Raw genomic sequence first — 20,375 nt, 5'->3', positions numbered from 1 at the left:
AATAAATTGCTGCAACCACCATCCTGATAAGTCAGCAGCCATCCACATCGATGCAAGACCCTCCAGCAGCAAAAAAAGATAATGACTCACCGAAGGCTCAGCTAATGGCTGGCATTTTTAAGCAATAAAGTGTTTCTTAGTTCAGCTATGCACATGGTCTTTTTAGACATAATGCTATTGCACAAACAATAGACTACAGTATAGTGTAAACATAACTTTTATATGCATTGGGAAACCAAAATAATTATGTGATTCACTTTATTGTGATATTTACTTTAATACAATTGTCTGGAACTGGGAACTGGACTCACAATATCTCTGAGGTATGACTGTACAATTCAAATTCAGAAGTAGTAAGGTAAATGAAACTGGTTTTATAGAGCCAGGCCTGACAATCGAGATTTTATGTAACAAAGAGATGGACATACACTGTATCAGTCAGGGTCCCAGCAAGAAACGGAAGGCACCCTCAAAAGGGCTTACTTGAAGAGCATCTTGTGCAGAGACTATGTATAGAGGTATGGGCAGGATGCTGGCAGCGTGAAGCAACACCACCTGGGGGTGGGTGGAAACTATTACTGCCTCTAAGTCTAAAAGGTGACGGGAGGAAACAGTGTCATAAGAAGATGTGCAAACTGAAACCTGAAAGCAAGTTGCCTTTGGGGAGCTTAGAAGAAGTCAGCTGTTGTTAGAACTTCAGCCAAGTTTTGGGGACAATGAGGGGGAAAAATACTCCAACTCTCTCTCCTATTGCCTTCTGATCCCCCTGTCACTGCTTCCAATGGCATAAAGAGTCTGCATGCTCCAAGGAAAGGGGTCTGCATGCTGAAGTTCTTAGGGGTCAGCCTCCTAGTACAGAGCGGAGCAGACGATGAATTGGGGGGAAGAGGCAGGTAAAGGAGGACACACACATGTGCTCTTACATGCTATACACACAGACATATTCGGAACATATATATCTTTCACTTTCGATAAAACATTATTTTGTTCTGGGTTTGATTCCCTGTGCCTGCCCATGTAGAAAAAAACACATTATTTGTTCTACAAAGGGCTTCACCATAGACTTAACCTAAATGTATATAACAACGTCTTCTGCCATATGTCCAATATAATCTATAAAAATAGAAATGTCTTTAAATTTAAGGAACTTCTAAAAAACACTCATATCATTTAAGACATGGTGTACTTGCTATCTAACAAGCGCAACTCTAAAGAAGGCAACCCACTAACTGGACAATATTATTTCCTAACAATTTTCCTTAATCCTCTAACCCCACAGGCACCCAAATTTCCTTAAATAAAACAAACTCCAAGGTTTGTACACTAAAGCATTTTTCTAGTTATTTTCTATCAGTAGGCAATTAAAACAAAAATCTCCGAGGTCAGCCAAAAGTCTAAAGCTAAAGTCATTAGCTAATGAAAGAGTGAGCTATATTATCTCTAGATTCAAGTATAAAAAGACATGTTATGAAAAACCACCTGGAAAATGGCACTTGGCAGTGACATTTCAGGGATCTTCATTTCAAACAGTAATTTCCTGCCAACTAATGCTTAACCGCGAACAGTGACCCCTGGAAAAGAGTTCTACAAATTTTAGAGCCTCAGAGCATCATCTATTTTTATGCAGAGTACTACTGATGGAACAGGACTCTGGAGCTGGGGTGCGATTTAGCGCCTCTCCTAAAGGGAGCAGTAGGTGTGAGGCATGAGGGAGAAGAGGGAAAGGAGAACTTTAAAAATGTCTCTGGGGTCACCTCCCAATTAGTGACCACATGTCAGAGACTTCTTAGGACAGTTCCAGTTTCAGATATTCTAGCCCATACTACTTAAATGACCAACCCTGGGCAAATGTCAACACAAATCATCGTACTTTCACATTATGGGAAATACACTACCATTGAAACTAATGAGTCTCTAATAACATGAAAAGTCCCGTGTTTATTCATTCACAACAAACATTTGAATCCCTATTGTACCAAAGATGGAGTAAGGGTGTTAAACATATAGTGATGGATTATGTAGTAGAAAGCTTACATGCTGCATAGCAGAGAGGAGGCTCTGGAACCAGACTGCTGACATTGGAAGCTCTGCTCCACCACTGAAAAGCCAAACCATTTTGAGCAGATTCCCTAAATACTGTGTGCCTCAGTGATCACCACTGGAAAAGAGGGATACCAAACATGCCTTTCTTACACGGTTGTTGTGAGGAGTAGATAAACTAACACATGCAGACTTTATAACAGCAAATAGTAAGGGCTCCATAAATAAAATATGATGTTCCCATTTTGCAAGTCGTATTAGTAAAAGCTGCAGATACAAACAGGAAAATAATGTTATAATGCTAAGTGCAATTAAGGGCCTCCCTTCAGGCTAACATCACATCAGGAATGGACAGATCAAGAGAGCCTTCCATTCATAAAAATAGAGTGTGTGTCGTTGCCCCTTAAGACAAACTGGTAAAAACAGGAATGAACAGGCCACTTTCTCCTACCATCTATTCTTCCTGACACTGAATATTTCCACAGTTTATTTCATCTTTAAGGGTCTCCAAGATCTTGGGTGTGCAAGGACAAAGGATGGAAGACAGAGAAAACAATACTGAGTGTGCAGGAAATCTGCCGGCCCCAACAACCACAGGTGCAACTGAAAACCAGTTCTCAGCTTTTCACAGGCTGGGATGGTGAGATTTCTTAATTGGCTTGTGGGATTTAGGAACAGTCTTCACATCAGTGACAGTATGTTTGTGTGCTGGGATCAGCTAGCCATCTCCAAAGCAAGGTCCCCCTTCCTTCCCCTAAATGATTCGACAGTTATTTCTTCCTTTGAAGTTAGAAAAGAGAATAAAATAGCTTTCATGTGTGTAGAAAATAGGAAGCAGGGAGAAGAATCCTACTTGGAATTAGAATGAGACATTAAGCAGCTTAAATCTCCCAGTGAGATGAATCCAGGGTCTGAAGTTAAGTCTTTTTGGAAATGAGGTGACACATAAATAAATATTAACCCATATCAATTAGGCAGCAAATGATACGAAACCCTGAATCAAAATGGCTTAAACAGGGAGGAAATTAATCATCCCATATGAGGAGAAATGCAGAGGAACGTCAGGATGCAAGCCCGGCTTCTCTGGGCTCTGCTCTCTCTGGGTTGGCTTTGTGCGAAGCTGGAGGCAAGATGGTGAAAGCAGTTCTAGGCTGCAAGGTACTGAAGAAAGTAAGGGGCTATCTATTTTGCATCTTTTTTCTCAGTAATGAGCAAATGTCCCTTCACACCTTGTTGGCCAGACTTGGGTCAGATACTGTTTCCTAAACTGACCTTGTGCAGGTGGAATGGAATTGCCTTGACTGCACGGGGGCTAATTATTTCAGAAAAGGGACGCCCCAGAGTCCACATGATCACTACATCACCCATTGAGCTTCTGATGAGGGCCAAAAAAAAAAAAAAAGAAATGAATATAAATATATTTCAGAGAAATTAAAGTGCTAGACAATAATCCTTACAGAGAGGACGTTGTTAAGCTATAACGACAAACACACTCAGAAATGCCTTCTGCTTGATACTACATATTTAATGATCTGAAGGAGAAGATGAACCTATCTAGTATAAATGCCCAATAATTGTTGTTTTCAGGGCCTGTGACAGGTCTACTCCTGGAGAGATGAAAGTGCAACACAGCCTATTTGCATTTTGGACACAAGTGGTCATTTGAAGTAGAGGGATATAAACACAGAAAGAACTACAAGGATGGTTCTAGGGCAAGGTTGGGGCATCAAGCAGGGATGTCAGGAAACCTGACAGACTGAAGTGAGATAAAGGATTAAAAGGAGGCAGGTGCTAACCATAAAGAGAACAGAAGAAACCATGACTGCAACAAAATGTTGAAAGCTGGAAAGCAGATGAAACGGTGGTAACTGACAGTAGATGAGACAAAGCTGAGACCTATGAAGCAGTGTGGGAAGTCTGGAAGCCGTGGGATTCATGCCACGGAGCTCCCCAACCTCTGGGATTGGGGGCACCAGGTGCTGAGGGTACGTGCAGCAGCCAGATCCCCATATCACCTCCCATAGCCTTGGCTCCCAGGTGACCGTCTGCACCCTGTACCCTGCTGCAGCTAAGCACCTCTAGACTGTGAGACACCTCATGTAGCTGAGGGTGGGGGAGGAAGACAATGGTCAGAATTCTAGTCTCCTTCCTTCTTCTGGCTCCCAGAACGCTGTAGTCAACCAGTTCCCCTCAATGTAGGGCACTTCTCTTCACCTGGTCAGTTTCCCCAGGGACGAAAGACCTTCCAGTGTCAGGTGTGTGTGCCCCAGAGATGACGTTCAGCAGGACAATCCTAGAGCAGGACAATCCTACAGCAGGACAATCCTACAGTAGTTCTCAGTGCTGGCTGCACATTCAAAATCTGCTGGGGAGCTTTTAATAATTGCTATTTTCAGGGCCCTAGTAAGACTGTCATTTAGCACATGTACAGAAAGTCTACTGTGTGCCAGGCATTATTCTGGATTCTGAGACACTGTTTTTAGGTCTTTTTTCGTAAGAGGAATTATTTCTAGTTCTAAGCCCCATCTGTGCCTGCAGATCTTCCAATTAGCTTTTCAGTGATTACTCAAGAATCATCAGACATTTGAGGAAAGACTTTAGCATGAAAGAGAGAAATTAAAATAAGACATCAGAGGAACAGAAAGAAAACAGTGCTGGGAGTAGAATAAAACTTCAATAAAGCTCTAACTGAGATCAGCAGGTAGTTGAGGTTTTCATCCATGTAACAAGAACAGGAGGCGACAAAAGGAAAAAACTCAGATTTTTAAATAGCTCTTAGAAATGAGTACAACAGAAATAAAAATTCAAAATAAAGATTGGAAGATAAAGAAATTTCTCAGGAAGTAAATTTTTTTGAAAAGGAGATAAAAAGTACATAAAAGGAAAAGACAACTCAAAATTCAGTCCAAGAGGTTCCACCTTCTAATTAATAGGCATACCAGAAAGACAGGGAGGGAAATTATTTCTTTTAAATTTGGAAAGTGTTAAGAAGTAAAGGATATGACTTTCCAAATCAAGAAGGTCCACTGAAAGCCTACTACAATGGAGAAAAAACAGACTCATACTAAAGTAATGAAATTCCACAGCAAAGAGAAGAGAACTTACAAAACAACAAAGAGAATATCCTAAAAAATTTCAGAGAGGGGTTATATTCAGCACATCAGGAACTAGGATGGCATCAGTCATGCCAATTTTTAAACCTGTACGAGAATTCTTTCCAAAGCTGAGGGAAAAGGATTTCCCACTGAGAATTCATACCCCAAACTATCAAACTTGGAAGATCTCAAAAAAAAAAAAAAAAAAAAAACCACAAACCCTACCTTCCATGTACTCTTTCTCAAAAACTTCTAGAAGATGTATTTCACCAAAATGAGAGTACAAAGAAAGAGAATGAGATAGGGCCTAGGAAAGAGGGATGCCAGATCAGGAAAAGACAAAGTAAATCCCCAGCATGACAGTGAAAGGAGGTCCCATCATGATGGCTGTGCCGAAGCCCTGAAGGCAGCAAATCCAGAAGGGAGCAGGACAGAGGGCTCCAGGTGTGAGATAGACCAGGTGTTAACAGGAGCTCATCCTTCAGAATTGTATACAGAATTGAAAGTAGTGGTCTCTGGGGCATAAAAGGTGGCGAGGGGTAGAGTGAGTGACCGCTGTTTCTAGTTCTAAACCTTGTAAACATATCTGACTTTTTCAGTTATGTATGTGTATAGTTTTGATAAGGAAGGAAGGAAAGCTCAGGCTGCGAATTAGCTCCAGAGTGAGAGCCCAAACAAGGATCAGGAAAAGGGTCTTGAGCAGCTTCCTGGAGAACATACCCTCTAGAAAGCAGGGCAAAGATGCTCTGTCAGACCCTTGGGAAAGGAATTTTATGAAGAAGGCAGGTCCAAGTAAGTGGTAGAGCAGATGAGAACAGAACTTGCTGTTCCAGGAACAAGATGGAATTTGGTCACTATTTCCCTTCAAGGAAACAATTCCTAAGTGTGACCTGTCTATAGCTTCTAGGGGACAACAATAAGGACAGTGCTTAAAGCCTTACGATGTGCCAGGTGTGGTGTTGAGTAACTTATAAAAGTGAGAAGGCAAAAAGAAAGGCAGCTTTGGGTAACTGTGCTGCTATTTGCTGTCTTCCTTTTGCCCTAGATTAGGGAGAGGTTGAACATATCTCCTAGGACACTCATGCACACAAGTGATGGTTCGCAGGGCAATGTTTAAAGAACAGGGACCGGGTCTGAAATCCTGAGTACTTGTTGGCTTCCCCAGTCACTTTCCCATGTACATTATAGTTAATTTCTTCGTCTGTGGCCCACTCTGAGAACTCTTTCCTTCAGAACCTGAATGAGGCCGGCTTTCCCCAAAGACCGCTCTGCCCTCCCAGTGAGTTGCCATGGCTGCCCCCTAGAGGCCACGGGTTTGACTGCAGATCCTGAAGACGCCTGAATATTGGGTCCTGTAAGCTCTCAACTTTGCAACATCTCAGCAAAAGAAGAGCACTGCAATGAATCTTCAACTCAGTGAATGCTTGGTGGGCAAATTAACATTTGGGAGTGGGAAGAGCCCCTCACACATTATTTTTCAATTCGTCTGCAGTGTGAATTTAGAGTTGCAAAATAGCATTAAGAATACAAAATCTGAAAGTACTATTCTATAGTGTTTACAGACTTCATATTACCATTCATATGATATCAAACTCAGCCTGACCTATTTTTATGAAAAGTGTTTACTGTTAAGAGTCACAGAATCTTTTCTTCCAGAAATGGTTCCCAGGGTGACAGTTGTCATTACCTCCTTCTCACCCTCCATTTCATGAGACAAAAATTGACTTCCTTTCACTCCTAGTATTTATAAACAGCCCTTGGGAGAGTAGTTACATGACAGAAGATGTCACTCTCTTTCCAAACATCCTCCATCTTTTAAAATCTTTGATTTGTGGTTACTACAATCAAACCATTCTGTGAATCCGTGGTGGGGATGTTGTCCAACCACGTTGTTTAGTAGTTTTGGATGAAGATCTGTCCCCAGAGGAAATCACGACCTCATGTGGGCTCATAAACAAAGTGCCCGCTCTTAGAGAAATGACTTTGCTTTATCCCAGATTCGTTGGTTCCCAGGCAGCCAAAGCGAGGCGCGTGGGATAAGGACAGTATGGCAGATGCCTGGGTGGCTGAGCCTGCAACCCCCATCCCCACCCCCTGCCTTCTTGGGCTTCAGCAGCACCCCATATCTCAGGCCTCCGAAAGAACCTCGGCAGTTTCAAGGCTTGTCCTTGTGCCTCCCTGACAGCGAGCTCCACCTTCCCTGTCCATTGTACAAACATGGGGCACCTCCTTTGGTCTCATGCTTGACAAGCCAATCCCAAGTCACTTACTCCTCCCCAGCAACACAAGAAACAAATCCGCCAAGTCAAAAAAGCAAAACACACAAGTGATTGTTAGAGGAGTCAAGCAGAGAGGGTTAGCCGGTTGCTATTCCCTTGACGGTGGCTCAATTTCCACACTTAAGGATTTAGCCTGGATCTGCACCCCAACCCTGATGGGGAAGCTTGAGTTTTTTGTTTGTTTGTTTTTGCTTGTTTATTAAACAGATTCCTACCTCCAGCTCTGCAGTCACCTTCCGGGGCTCCCTCTTCGGTGCCTTGACTCAACTTCCTTGGCGTCTCAGCCAGGAGCTGCTGGCTTCCCTGGTAATCGGCTCCGGCTGGGTGTAGTAACGCCCGGGGTCTGATGATTAGCCTAATCACCTGCTGGCGACCCAGCTGGGCGCGGGAGCAGCTGGGGCGCGCAGGCTCCCCCGGGGGCGGCCCCTCCTGGCCGTCCCGTTGGCGGTCCCGGGCGGCTGCCAGCGGTCCTCCTGGAACCCGGGGTCGGCAGGGGCTGCTCTCGGGAGGCTACGGGTCTGCGGGAGGCCCTCTCCTCCCTCCTCCAGGCCCCGGTGGAGGAGGTTATGAAAAGACCGTAATGTAATCCTGACTCGGCTCGTCACTCCCCTGGCTCACTTGTCAAAACTCCACAGCATTCCAGAACCCCTTCCCCGGTCACTCCCCTTGCAGGGAAAAGGAAACCGCCCCGGGGAGGGTTTCAGGGAGTGTGGGGTTTCTCATTCAGGCACCTTTGTTTACATGGAGCGCTCGGGCGCTTCCAGCTGTAACCTCGGTTTGGGGGCGAAAACGTCCTACTCAGATAACCTCGGGGTCTAAAGTTCTCCCTCCGCGCCGCGGTCCGGAGCTCCCCAACACCAGTTCATTTCATGACCGCTCTGTTGCACGATCGTCAGCGGCGGGTGGGGGTGGGCTGGGGAGGGGGCGTGCTGAAAATCACAGCCGTCACTCCGGGCAGGAGGTCAGGAAACTTTCCAGAAATCTCTGCAGTCAGATTCTTTCTGCCGGAGTAACCGAATTCACCACCCCTGAATCGCCGGTGACTGCACGACTTAAGCATTTCCTTTATACCTTCTTCCACTCCCCGCGCCCTTCCCGGCGCCCCTCCCGGCTTCTGCGGGGTCGTCACCCCCCCACCCCCACCTCCACCTCTACCCGGAGGTCCGAGTGGGCTTCGGCCGTGCAGCGTCTGTCCTGCTGCAAACGGAGGAGGAAACCCGCCCCACGAGGCTGGATTGTTTACCTCACACCCACTGAGGGCTTCCTGTCTTAAATTAATGGGAATACAGAATAAGACAGGAAAAGCGTGTTTGCTTTTCTTAAAGCAGGAGAGGACCCTGGCAGACAGGGAAGGTCTCACCCCGCATTTCACTGTGTGACTGACGAGCTCTTCTTTTCAGGACTTCCATTATTTTATTCCATTTGTCCGCTTCTAACACTTGCTGAAAAGGAAGAGTACCGCTGTGCCAAACCATAAACCATTAAAGAACTTGTGCTCAAAACACGTTTTCACCTGGCTTGGAGCGTGATTCAAGGTGGAGCTCCCTCAGGAACCGGGGATATGGAGAATGGCCACGGTTGATTGGCACAAAGCTCAGCATAAACAAGCAGACAAACCAAATCCCTGGGCCTCTGCAGACGGCACACAGCGCACCCCACTCCCTGGGGTTCGTTTCAGGATCATACTGCAGGGCCCCACTCCCCACTTCTATTTCCCTAAGCTATGGTTCTCTTCCTGGGCATCAGGCATCCACTAAAAGTAAATTCGTTTTGTAATGGATAGATCTGGTGCAATTAATTAAAACAGAGGAGAGGAAAAACGGCTTCAAGTCCTGATCCCTTTACTGCCCCTGGAATGGGTAATGAGAGCCTTGGAGGGGCCACGGGATGTCCAGGCCCTGCTGGAAGTCTACCCACTCTCAGAATCATCCTAATTACCAGTCCTGGAATTACTCCCTGCTGCTTCATTCAGGATCCCCGGCCGCAAACCCTGAAGCACGCAGGAGCATCAGGCCATGGCATTCCTCCTTTGGAAATATGGGAAGGAAACAAAACTCTGAGGTATCTCAAGTATAGGGCAAGTGACACTACATGCGCCCAGCAAGGACAAGCCTTGCAAGCCAGTCCTCAAAATATGTGCAATTCCTGGGATTTTTAGAAAAATCCAAGTCTACCAGATTCCTTATTAGAAAGTGTTGGACAAATATTATAAAGGTTTCAATTAATGTAGCCTTTCCCACTCTTCTGTCATAGGGCAGTAGTCCTAGTGGGTTAATTAGCATATTTTAAGCAGCATTTCTGTATCTGATCAATTTTATGGAATATAGAGAAGTGTTCCGTACTTCCTTTCTAATTGGTTTTTCCATTGATGGTTTCCTAATACTTCAATTTCTAACTTCTTTACATCATTAGTTTGCTACACACTTGTACACTGTGTAAATCAGTGCTGTTTAAAGTAAATCTATGCTTTTAAGTATAACACAAACGAGTATTCCCCCTCCTACTTAGTGGCTAAGCGCAGTTTGGGGTGTGCATGTGCAGGGAATTAAAAATTTGACCACATCTGTGTAATATCTTCATTTCAGAAAAGCTTTTGAATGCATATGACATTCTCATCAGCACACCCGAAAGATATGATCTTGTGGGTCTTTTCCCTCACTGAGTTTCACAGCCAACTGGAAAAGTGATCAATGGCTCAGTAAACAAAGGGGTGCTTGAAATGTGGCCTATGATTTTATCCTGGGTCTGGTTTAAATAGTACTTGAAATTGTTACATGCGCACCCACAGTTTACAAATAATATTAATTTGAGTGGGAACTGCTGGTAGGCTAAGAGAATCCAGAGTGGCTTCAACACATTAAAGAAATGGTTCATTAAAAACAATTTAGAGTTCAGCATGATGGCTGATTATAGATCAGTATCCTGAGGAGTGATGATGAAAATGACAGACATATGGGACTTAATATCTAGATTGACAAGAAAAGTTGAAAAAGACACAGAGGATCACAGTGGACGATGCATTTATATGAATCTACAGGTTGTGCTGATAAGCAAAAGGCAACACAACATGGGGGTGAATTCACAATAGTACAAGTTTGATGTGAAAGGGAAGGGTCGCCTCCTCCCTCCATCATAATAAAGAATTTGGCAGCAGATAGACTCTTTTCAAAAGAGTGGTATGTGCAGTCTGAGGCCCTTATTTTAAGGGAGATGTAGGAGACACTGGAAAGGCTCCAAAGGAGAACCAAAATGATTAAAGAGACAGAAAATAGAACCTATGAGGAAGGTTAAAGGATTTGCATTTGTTTAGTCTAGAAGGAAAAAGTGCCTACAGGCAAACATAACAGTCTTTTCCTATTTGAAGGGTTATTATAAAAAGATATTGACCAGCTGTTCCTCATCTCTACAGAAGACAGAAGAGGTAAGAAATTCAAAGTACAACATTAAAATTTGGGTTAGACAGAAAGAAGACTTGCCTGATTGTAATGCTGACTTGACATTAGAACAGTCTGCTTTAAAGTCCCCTTTGGGGAATGGTGAGAAAGTGGGAAAATTCAACTTCCCCAAGTTGAATTCTTGATATTCTCACAAGCAGTGTGGACAATCAAAGCTGTAGGCTGCACCCCCAATCTTGGGGTTTGTTCATATGAAACTTAACCCCACAAAGGATAGGTCAAGTCTACTTAAAACTAGGCCCAAGAGTCACCCCCAAGAGAACCTCTTTTGTTGCTCAGTTGTGGCCTCTCTCTCCAGCCAACACAACAAGCAAACTCACTGGCCTCCCCCTGTCTAGGTGGGACATGACTCCCAGGGGTGTAGACCTTCCTGCAAAGTGGGACAGAAATCCTGGAATGAGCTGAAAGTCAGCATCAAGGGATTGAGAAAAACCCTAGAATGAGTTGAGACTCAGCATCAGGGGATTGAGAAACCTTCTCAACCAAAAGGGGGAAGAGTGAAATGAGACAAAATGTGTCAATGGCTGAGAGATTCCAAACAGAGTCAAGAGGTTATCCTGGAGTTTATTCTTACACATTAAATAGATATCACCTTGTTAGTCGAGATGTAGTGGAGAGGCTGGAGGGAATTGCCTGAAAATGTGGAGCTGTGTTCCAGTAGCCATGTTTCTTGAAGATGATTGTATACTGATATAGCTTTCACAATGTGACTGGGTGATTGTGAAAACCTTGTGTCTGATGCTCCTTTTATCTACCTTATCAACAGATGAGTAAAACATATGGAATAAAGATGAATAATAGGGGGAACAAATGTTAAAATAAAATTAGAGTGAAATGCTGGTGATTGGTGAGGGGGAGGGGTGGGGGTATGGTATATATGAATTTTTTCTGTTTTCTTTTTATTTCTTCTTCTGAATAGATGTGAATATTCCGAGAAATGATCATGATGATGAATATGCAGCTGTGTGATGATATTGTGAATTACTGATTATATATGTAGAACGGAATGATAAAAAATTACGAATGTTTGCGTTTGTTTGGTGTTTCTTGGTATTTCAAAAAAATTTAAAAATTAATAAAAAATAAAATAAATAAATTTAGTGGATCAAAATGCTAGTGATCAATGAGAGGGAGGGGTAAGGAGTATGGTATGTATGAATTTTTTTTTCAGTTTTCTTTTTATTTTTTTTTCAGTTTTCTTTTTATTTCTTTTTCTGAATTGACGCAAATGTTCTAAAAAATGATCATGATGATGAATATACAACTATGTGATGAAAAAAATAATTTAAAAAGAATGTTCATATTGTAAAAAAAAACAGTGTTCCTTGGTTTTTCTATCAAATGTGGTAGTCTCTGAGTTCCCTAACTCACAAATAAGGTGTTATGAGAATGTAACTTGCCCCCTCCCCACACACATGCACACATCTCGATGGAAATTTGTTTTCTTTATTGGGATGGTGTTTTTGTTTGCCAAAGTTGACAAAATGCCGTATACCAGAAATGGGTTGACTTTTACAATGAGGATTTACTAACTTAAAAGTTATAGTTCTTAGGCTATAAAAATGGACAACCTAAGACATCAACAGGATGATACCTGTCTCTGAAAAAAGGCTGCTGGCATCTGGGGTTCTTCTGTCATATGGCAATGCACATGGTGATGTCTGCTGGTCCTTCTTTTCCAGATTTCACTGCTTTCAGCTTCTGGCTTTAGTGGTTCCCTCTCTCAGCTTTTCTGGTGCTCATCTCTGTGAGCTTCTCTTAATTTTATCTCTCAGTTTCAGTCTATGCTTTATCTTCTTATAAAGGACCCCAGTACCTGGAATAAAACCCACCTTGAATGAGGTGGGTCACATCTCAATTGAATAACTTAATCAAAATGTCCCACTCACAATAGGTCTACATGCACAAATGGATTAAAAGAACATGACCTTTTTTGAGGTACATACAGCCTCCAAAGTACCGCAGAGGGGTATCTCTCAGAGCATGTCCAACTTTAGACATTGAAAAGATGATAAAGTATATTTGATTCACTCCTACATATTGTTCCTATGTATAGGAAGCATTGTTTTTTTGTGTAGTGGGCACACAAATATTAGTTATGATGATTATGGCAACAGAAATAGTCATGAATTATCAAGATCTTACTATATGTGCTGATTGGAAGCTGTTATGTACCCCAGAAAAGGCCATGTGTTTTGGTTTGCTAAAGCTGCCAGAATGCAATATACCAGAAACAGAACAGTTTTTAAAAAGGGAATTCATTAAGTCACAAGCTCACAATTCTAAGGCTATAAAAATGCCCAAACTAAGGCATCCAGAGAAAGATACCTTGGCTCAAATCAGCTGGGAAGGCACATGGCGATGTCTGCTAGCATTATCTCCAGGCCTTTCATTTCATAAGGCTTCCCCAGGGGCATCTTTTCTTCTGCATCTCCAAAGGTTTCTGGCTGTGTGGGCTCAAAGCTTTTTCCAGAATGGTTCCCTCTTAAAGGACTCCAGCAAGGGAGACTCCCTTGAGTGAGTAGAGATACATCTCCATGGAAACCACCTAATCAACAGGTCCCACTCACAAGTGGGTGGATTGCATCTCCATGAAAACAACTTAATAAAAAAAGATCCCACTCAGCAATACTGAAACAGGAGCAAAGAACATCCCTTTTCTGGGGTACACAACAGTTTTGAATTAGCACACTGTCCCAATTCTGGTAAATTGCTTCTGGCAGCATTTAGCAAACTAGAACACTATGCTTATGTTGGGCATTGTGCTAAGTACTTTATGTTGAGTACCTATTTCATTTATTCTCTGCAATAACCCTGTGAGGTTAGGATAATTATTAGCCCTTATTCTAACATGAGGAAACTGAGTTTCAGAGAGGTTAAGTAACGTGGCTAGTAAATGCTGGAGTTACAATTCAAACCCATTTAATCTGATTCAAAAGGATATGCCTACCCATTACACTATTACCTTGGATCATTAAGTATTTTTAGCTCCTGGGAGGGAGGAAAAGTTGCAAAGAAGCATTTATTGTCCTAGGCTGGAGAACAGATTAAAGACCAAGCTTTCCATCAGTGTACATCGACGGAGGAATACATAGAACAGGATGAGAAGGCTTGACACTGCCTTCTGATCAGGAGGTACATTGCTATCTTCCACAATGCTGAAGAATGTGAAGAAAGAGACTTTTCTCTATTTTATTAATTAGAAAACTCAATTATTGTCTGTAATTCAACTTGCCATATAGTAGGTCTTCGATGGCTGTCTAATGAATGAATACAACTGCATCATGACTGGGACTGCCCTAAGAGGAGCTGAGCTGTGAGTTTTTCTGGCATGCTGAAGGCTCAGGCCCTAGGTTGGTCATTTCAATGGCTCGCTTATCAGACATCCCCAGCAGTCCTAAAATCCCACTGTTTCTATTAATTTAGCATTCATGAAAAAGGCATATGGATGGGTCACATATTTTCCCAATGTTAACTACTTTTAGATCAAAACCAGATTTTTAATGAGGTTTATTGAGTGCTGTTGTATATCAATAGTAGGATGATTCGTGAGAGAAACAGACATCAAAATGATTTTTAGAAAGGCCAAAGAACCACATACAAACAAAAAAATAAAAGGTCTTGATCCAGATTACTCCAAAGGACAGATGTGTTCTCAATAGGATAACTTATCCTGTGTCTATAAACAGGGAAGGACATAATTATACAAATGTTTGCTAACAGATCTAAACCGTATGTAGCTATAAAAAGCTGGAGAGAGGAAGAAAGCAGAAATTCCCAGGAGAAGATCTGCAACCACGTCCGGGGCCATCAGATCTCCATAAATTAAAAAAACCCAGCAGTGGCACCAAGCGAAGCATGAGAAGAAACCTCAGGATTCTGACACAAGCCACAGAATAAATAATTTTGAATTGTTCTGGAACTTAACAATGACAATTCTATCCAATAAACTTTCCTCCGACACATGGGCGAAGGGGTGCCTTATTGTATTCCAGATGTGGTTAATGGAAACATGATGCTAGGAATACAAAAGGTATTTTAGTAAATGATCATTGAATGAATGGATGAGTGAATGAATGCTTAACAGATGCTCATGTGGCCTCTTTCTCCCTTTGAATCTCCATTGGAAAAATATCTTCAATGTTTCAAACCTGAAGTCCCCATTGAGGGGTTGGACCACTTGATATGGCATCCTAACCAGTTAATGGAACCAGAGACTGCTTTCTGACCCAAAGGCACCAATTTGCATTCTTTGCCATGAACACGGGCAGTGGTACCTGTGGAATGTCTTGCAGGCCTTGATTCAAAAGCTCTCATGGTTTACCACAAAGATTCTAAACTCTATTTGAAGTCTAACACAACAATCAAGTTCTAAAAGGCCAGCATCTGTTGAGCACTTACTGGATGTCACGTTCTGTTCTAAGCCCTTTACATGTTAATAGTAAATCCTTACTGCAACCTTAAGAATGAGTACTATTGTTACCAATCCATTTTGCAGGTAGGGACACTGAGACCAAAGATACCTAATTAGTCCATGGCCACCCAGCTTATGAATAGAAGGATCAGAATGCAAGTGCAGGCCATTACAAACCCGTGCTTGCTCTTAACTGCTACCCAACACTTCTCTATCCACATCTAATCTCCTGCTGCTCCTCGAAACAAGCTCACTATCCCAGTGAAGTGTTTACCCACAAACATGCAAAGGGTATTCTAAAATCTGAGAGATGTGTTCCCCGGACTCCCCAGCCCACTGGCAATTCTCTCTTCTGAATGCTCACACCACTTATTCTCCAATGAAGACAACTGCTGCTTGCGTGGTTCACAGTACGTCTTTCTTTAAGTTCCTTTGGGGTTGGGACTGTGTGTGGTCTGCAGATGTGGTAGAATAAAAGAAGACCTAGGTATATAGCCCAAATCCCATACTTATTACCCATGGGACTCTGGGTAAATCATTTAACTTTTCCTTCTCTCATATCCCTAGGTTTCTTGGGGAGGGGAGATTATATGAAAAATGTACATGGAGTGTTTGGGGGAAACACCTGCTAGCTTAAGCCAGTGATCCTCAACTGGAAACTATTTTGCCCCCAATAGGACATCCTGGCAATATCGAGAGCTGCTACTGTTATTCACCAGGTAGAGACCAGAGAGGTTGCAGAATATCCTACAATGCACAGGATGGTCCCCATGGCAAATAATTATCCAGCCCAAAATATCAATAGTGACAAAGTTGAGAAACCCTGCTATAAGCTATTTAAAATCTAGTAAAAATGTACGTTTCCATCTTCTAGCATTTCCTCATTTCCTACAGTACTGTGCTTATAGTAGGTGTTCAATAAATCATTATTGAGTAGACCTATGCATAAATGGAATATGTAAATGTATGAATCCTAAGATATTTCTCAAGTTAACATCTGTGTAGAAGTTATCTTGTCATGCAAGGAGTTTGGGAAGGTGTTAATTAACCATATAAATAGAATCTTTAAAAAGTCATGCCCAAGGAAAGGAATTCTGAAATAACCCTGGGCCTGAGTTCCAGAGACAGGAAAGTCAAAGTTAATCCTTGGGGAGGTTGAGAACTTAGACAAAACTCAGTTCCCTGAGTGATTTTATATAACCCTGCAAATGCTCCCCCATCTGATTCTAATCCCCATTCCAAAGAACAAGACAATAAAAGAGTTTAAAGACCATGGAAGAATTTGTTTAAACTCTGAACTCATTACCTACCACCCATCCGTGTAACCACCACACATACCCTGGAGCTCTGATCTAACGAACTCTTGTCAAGATTGCTGATTGGAAAACATAGTAGAAGCAAAAAGAACATGCAGTCATTGTTTGTAGGCCTCAACAGGGTTATTAAAATCAGTTACAAGAATGGAAAACTCAGAATAAAAGTCTACATTCTTGGGTATTGCATAAATTACATTAACACAAACCAGAAGAGCAAAATAAATAAATAAATAAATAAAAATAGAGAAAGACGACAATTCCTTCCATCTCCCATTCTCCAGACCTGGTGGCAATATCTGCTTCCATTTTTATCTTTTGACAGTCAGAATACATGAGTGATATGTGTATAGTAACATCAGAGAAAATTTAAAATTTAACTGTAGTCAGCATTGATTTTTAAACTTCTCTAGGAGTTGTCCTGATGTAAACTACTTTGTCCATCACTGTGCAGAAAAACAGGTTCTATCTTCCTTTGGGGTTCTGAGCACACCTCAACCACCTTCACCTGTCTAATTCCTACTCCTCTCTCAGGACTCAGTGTAGACTTCACCTTCTCCAGGGACTCCACCCAGACCCTCCCTAGAATAGATTCAGGGGTCTCTTCTGTGTATCAGTAGCAACCTCACTGACATTCACTTGTCTGTTTACCCTTTAGACTGTGAGTGCTTTTTCAAGTAAGAGCAGGTGGCCTTATTTATTATTTTATTCCTAGGCCCTAGCACTATGCCTGGCACATAACAGGTGCCTAGTGTTTTGTAGAATGAATACGTCAGGAGACTTCCAAATGCATTCTTCCATGTAACTATTTATTCAGCATCTCCGATGAACCAGGTACAGGGGTAGACGCTGGAAAAACAACAGTAATAACAAGAACAGCTAATGTTTATTGAACATTTACTATGTACCAAGTATTGTGTCGAGCTCTTCTGTGTATTATCTCTTTTAATTCTCCTCCAAAAACCTATATGGCAGACATTCTTATTAGTACCATTTTACAGATGAAGAAGGGTATCAAGCCACTCATGTGGCCCTTAGTGTGAAAGAATGTCTGACGTTTAAGTACCCAGAGGCCTATTTACATAGACTTAAGTCACACTCACTAAGAAGAGGTTACCTGTGAATTCACTCATTAGCTTTGCTTCTATTTCTCCCCTTCTCTTTAATGTCTTTACCTGCTCCTCCTAATGGTAGAGATTTACTTTGGTGGAGAATGTGTGATGTACACTCTAGAGGCCTTGAGTTAACATTTGAAGACAAATTTGAGGATCCACACTGCAGTGGAAGAGGCAGCTGCAGCAAGCATTTGAAGTATTGTTATCTAAATCTGCAGTTTCCAAGATGGAGATTAGAAATATTTTTGTTTTTCTTTTGTGGAATGAGAGATTGTGAAGATAAGATGGCCAGAAAGCTTTATACAGGTATCTCTGTCCTTGCCTGCTGAGCTATAAGATTCTGGGGTGGCCAGCTGCCTAGTACCTCTAGGCTTCCCCCAGTTAATGGAGGGTTCAGTCTCTGGACCTAATGATAAGTTAGCTGATCTTTCCTTCCAAGAACTGCTGCATGTGCTGCAGAGTGACATTCTCCTGGTGGGGGCTTATGGGGGTGTCTACAAGAACCAGCAGGGGAGATAATAAATCAACAAACTTATAAAAGCAAATTGTGGGACCATTTCTGTATCTGCTTGCTAACACATGCTCTATGCATGGCAATAGTCAAGGATGTGATTTCCTCACCACCTGGCAGTGAGGCTATGGGGCAGGAGGTGTAGAGTCCCCAACCTTCCTGCTCCTTTTAGTAAATGATAGTTAATAAAAGAATCAGATTACTGCACGCAGCCAATTGGCTTTGGAAGAGTCTGCAATACCTCTTTCTTTACCTTGGTATCTTGGCAATACCCATTCATCTTTTGACACAGCTCAAACATCTTCTCCACTGTGAAGGCTTTCTTGATAAATCAACTCCCCTTGGGATGTATTTCATAAGTTAGACTTTCAAGGAATAATCTCATTGCTGAAATGGCTGCCTGCATATCACTGAGATCCTTCTGATAAACTCCAATCACCTAAGATAACCTGGGCAAGTCTTTTCCTGTACCCTCAAAAAGCCTAATTTAGCCCATCATTTTGTTTTAGAATATGCCTTATTGAGCCAGGCTATCTGGCCAGGTGCTAAGGAGTCACTGACGAGCAAGCTGACAATGACCATGTGCTGGGTGAGTTAGAGACTGAGGGGGAACCAATAAAGAAGCAGGCAATTACAGTGGGGTCCTGGCTAAGCCCAGGAAGCCAGAAGAAGCCCAGTAAGGGCACCTTATTTGCCCTGGAAGTGACTGTAAGCTGAGGACAAGGGTAAGTAGGCATTAGCCAGGTGAATTCCAGGAAGCGGAAATGGCAAGGGCAAAGGTCCAGAGCCAAGAAAGGGGATGCAAGTTCAGAGGACTAAAAGTTCTGAGGACTAAAAGTTCAGTCTGCCTGAGGCTAGTGTGAGGAAAGTGGGTAACTGGACTGGAAGTGGAAAAAAGCCCTGGAAGAAGCAGGGCTTTGCGAAGCAGTGATTTGGGTTTTGTCCCTGAAGGACTCTTTAGACTTTTAAGACTTTTAGCTAAGCCTAGGGGAGTCGCTATGGTATAAAAATACTCCAGCATTGCCGTTCACATGCTCTCTCCCACTGCTAGACTTAATCCCTTTCTAGGTAGAAACTAGAATGTGCTCATCTCAGGGGCCTCAGTGACCACAGGTGAGAAAGCCCTCATAAAGCATTTGGTAAGTGCATGTTGAATGAAATAAGGTACAAAAATCATTTCCTTTTGCCAGATTCCTAACTGCCAGACTCCCCTACATGCAACCCTTTGGCTACCCACTAAAATGTCCTTTCACTAACTGCTGTGCTCACTGGACATTTAGTTGCTCCAAGGAACAGAGTGGCATCCACTTCCCTTTATGTCAAGCACAGACTTGGAGTTGACCTTTACAGCCCCAGACACCTTCTGCTGCCCTTTCTCTTGCCATATAGAGCCTACTGGTTCTCACCACTCCATCAAGTCAAGTCTTTACTCAAGCCCTGGTTTAAAGAGCCCCCTCTCTTTAAACCATTCCACAGTTTCCCAAGGGTGACCTCACTTATGTAGAACAGCTACTCCCTTCCACCTGATATCCTAAATCCATCTCATTGTTTACATGTAAAAACAGTACACTCCCACCACTTGCAAGGAAACTTCACGAACTCTGACTTACCTGGTGCAGAATCCTACCCAGGTTTAATATTCCTAGCCTCTATTCCTGGCGTTCACATATGATTTGATTTTTCCTTCATGATGTCTCTTCAAGGACATGATACCAGGATATTACAGACTCATGTTCTTGTTTCTAGACCCCTTACCTGTTCCTTGTACTCAAGTTCCTACTTCATCTTCCCCTTGCCCTGCTCTCTGGATCGAAGAAACTTGTTCTGCTCCATAGAGGTCTTCCACTTTCATCCTCCCCTGAGAACTGGCCCAGATGAACTTAAAAGCAGGAAATCCAGGGCAGCCCACTACCTGCTTCCAGGCATGGCCACCACCCAAGCCGTGCCAGATGGCAGGTGAGTACTGTGCCACCCAGAAGAGTTTCCTAGAGGCCCCTAAGGAAAGTTAAAGCTGGATAGTACCATGGAGACTGGGTTCTTTTCCCTTGGAGGCCATCATCTAGCAGGGATTGATGCTCTTCCTTACACAGGTCTGTACTAGTGATGCTGGATAAAATACAGGAGACCCAGTTATGTTTGAATTTCAGGTGTAA

General features: G+C 42.7%; 1 protein-coding gene across 3 annotated transcripts in view; it reads right to left on the bottom strand.

Moving 5' to 3' along the window:
- The window catches only part of PDZD2 (PDZ domain containing 2), a 462,289-nt gene that overhangs the window by 226,143 nt on the left and 215,771 nt on the right, over positions 1-20,375 (bottom strand). The window contains exon 1 of one of the 3 annotated variants that reach the window (XM_077116908.1): positions 7,630-8,634. The exons of the other annotated variants lie outside the window; for them this stretch is intronic. The gene's annotated coding sequence lies outside the window, so the exon portion shown is untranslated. Of the gene's footprint in view, positions 1-7,629; positions 8,635-20,375 lie in introns of those variants that run through there. 3 annotated transcript variants of the gene reach the window in all.

This window comes from Tamandua tetradactyla, chromosome 9, assembly GCF_023851605.1.
Source record: "Tamandua tetradactyla isolate mTamTet1 chromosome 9, mTamTet1.pri, whole genome shotgun sequence".
Classification (NCBI taxonomy): domain Eukaryota; kingdom Metazoa; phylum Chordata; class Mammalia; order Pilosa; family Myrmecophagidae; genus Tamandua; species Tamandua tetradactyla.
The sequence above is the reverse complement of the archived record's forward strand: the minus strand, read 5'-3'. Positions and strand labels throughout refer to the sequence as shown.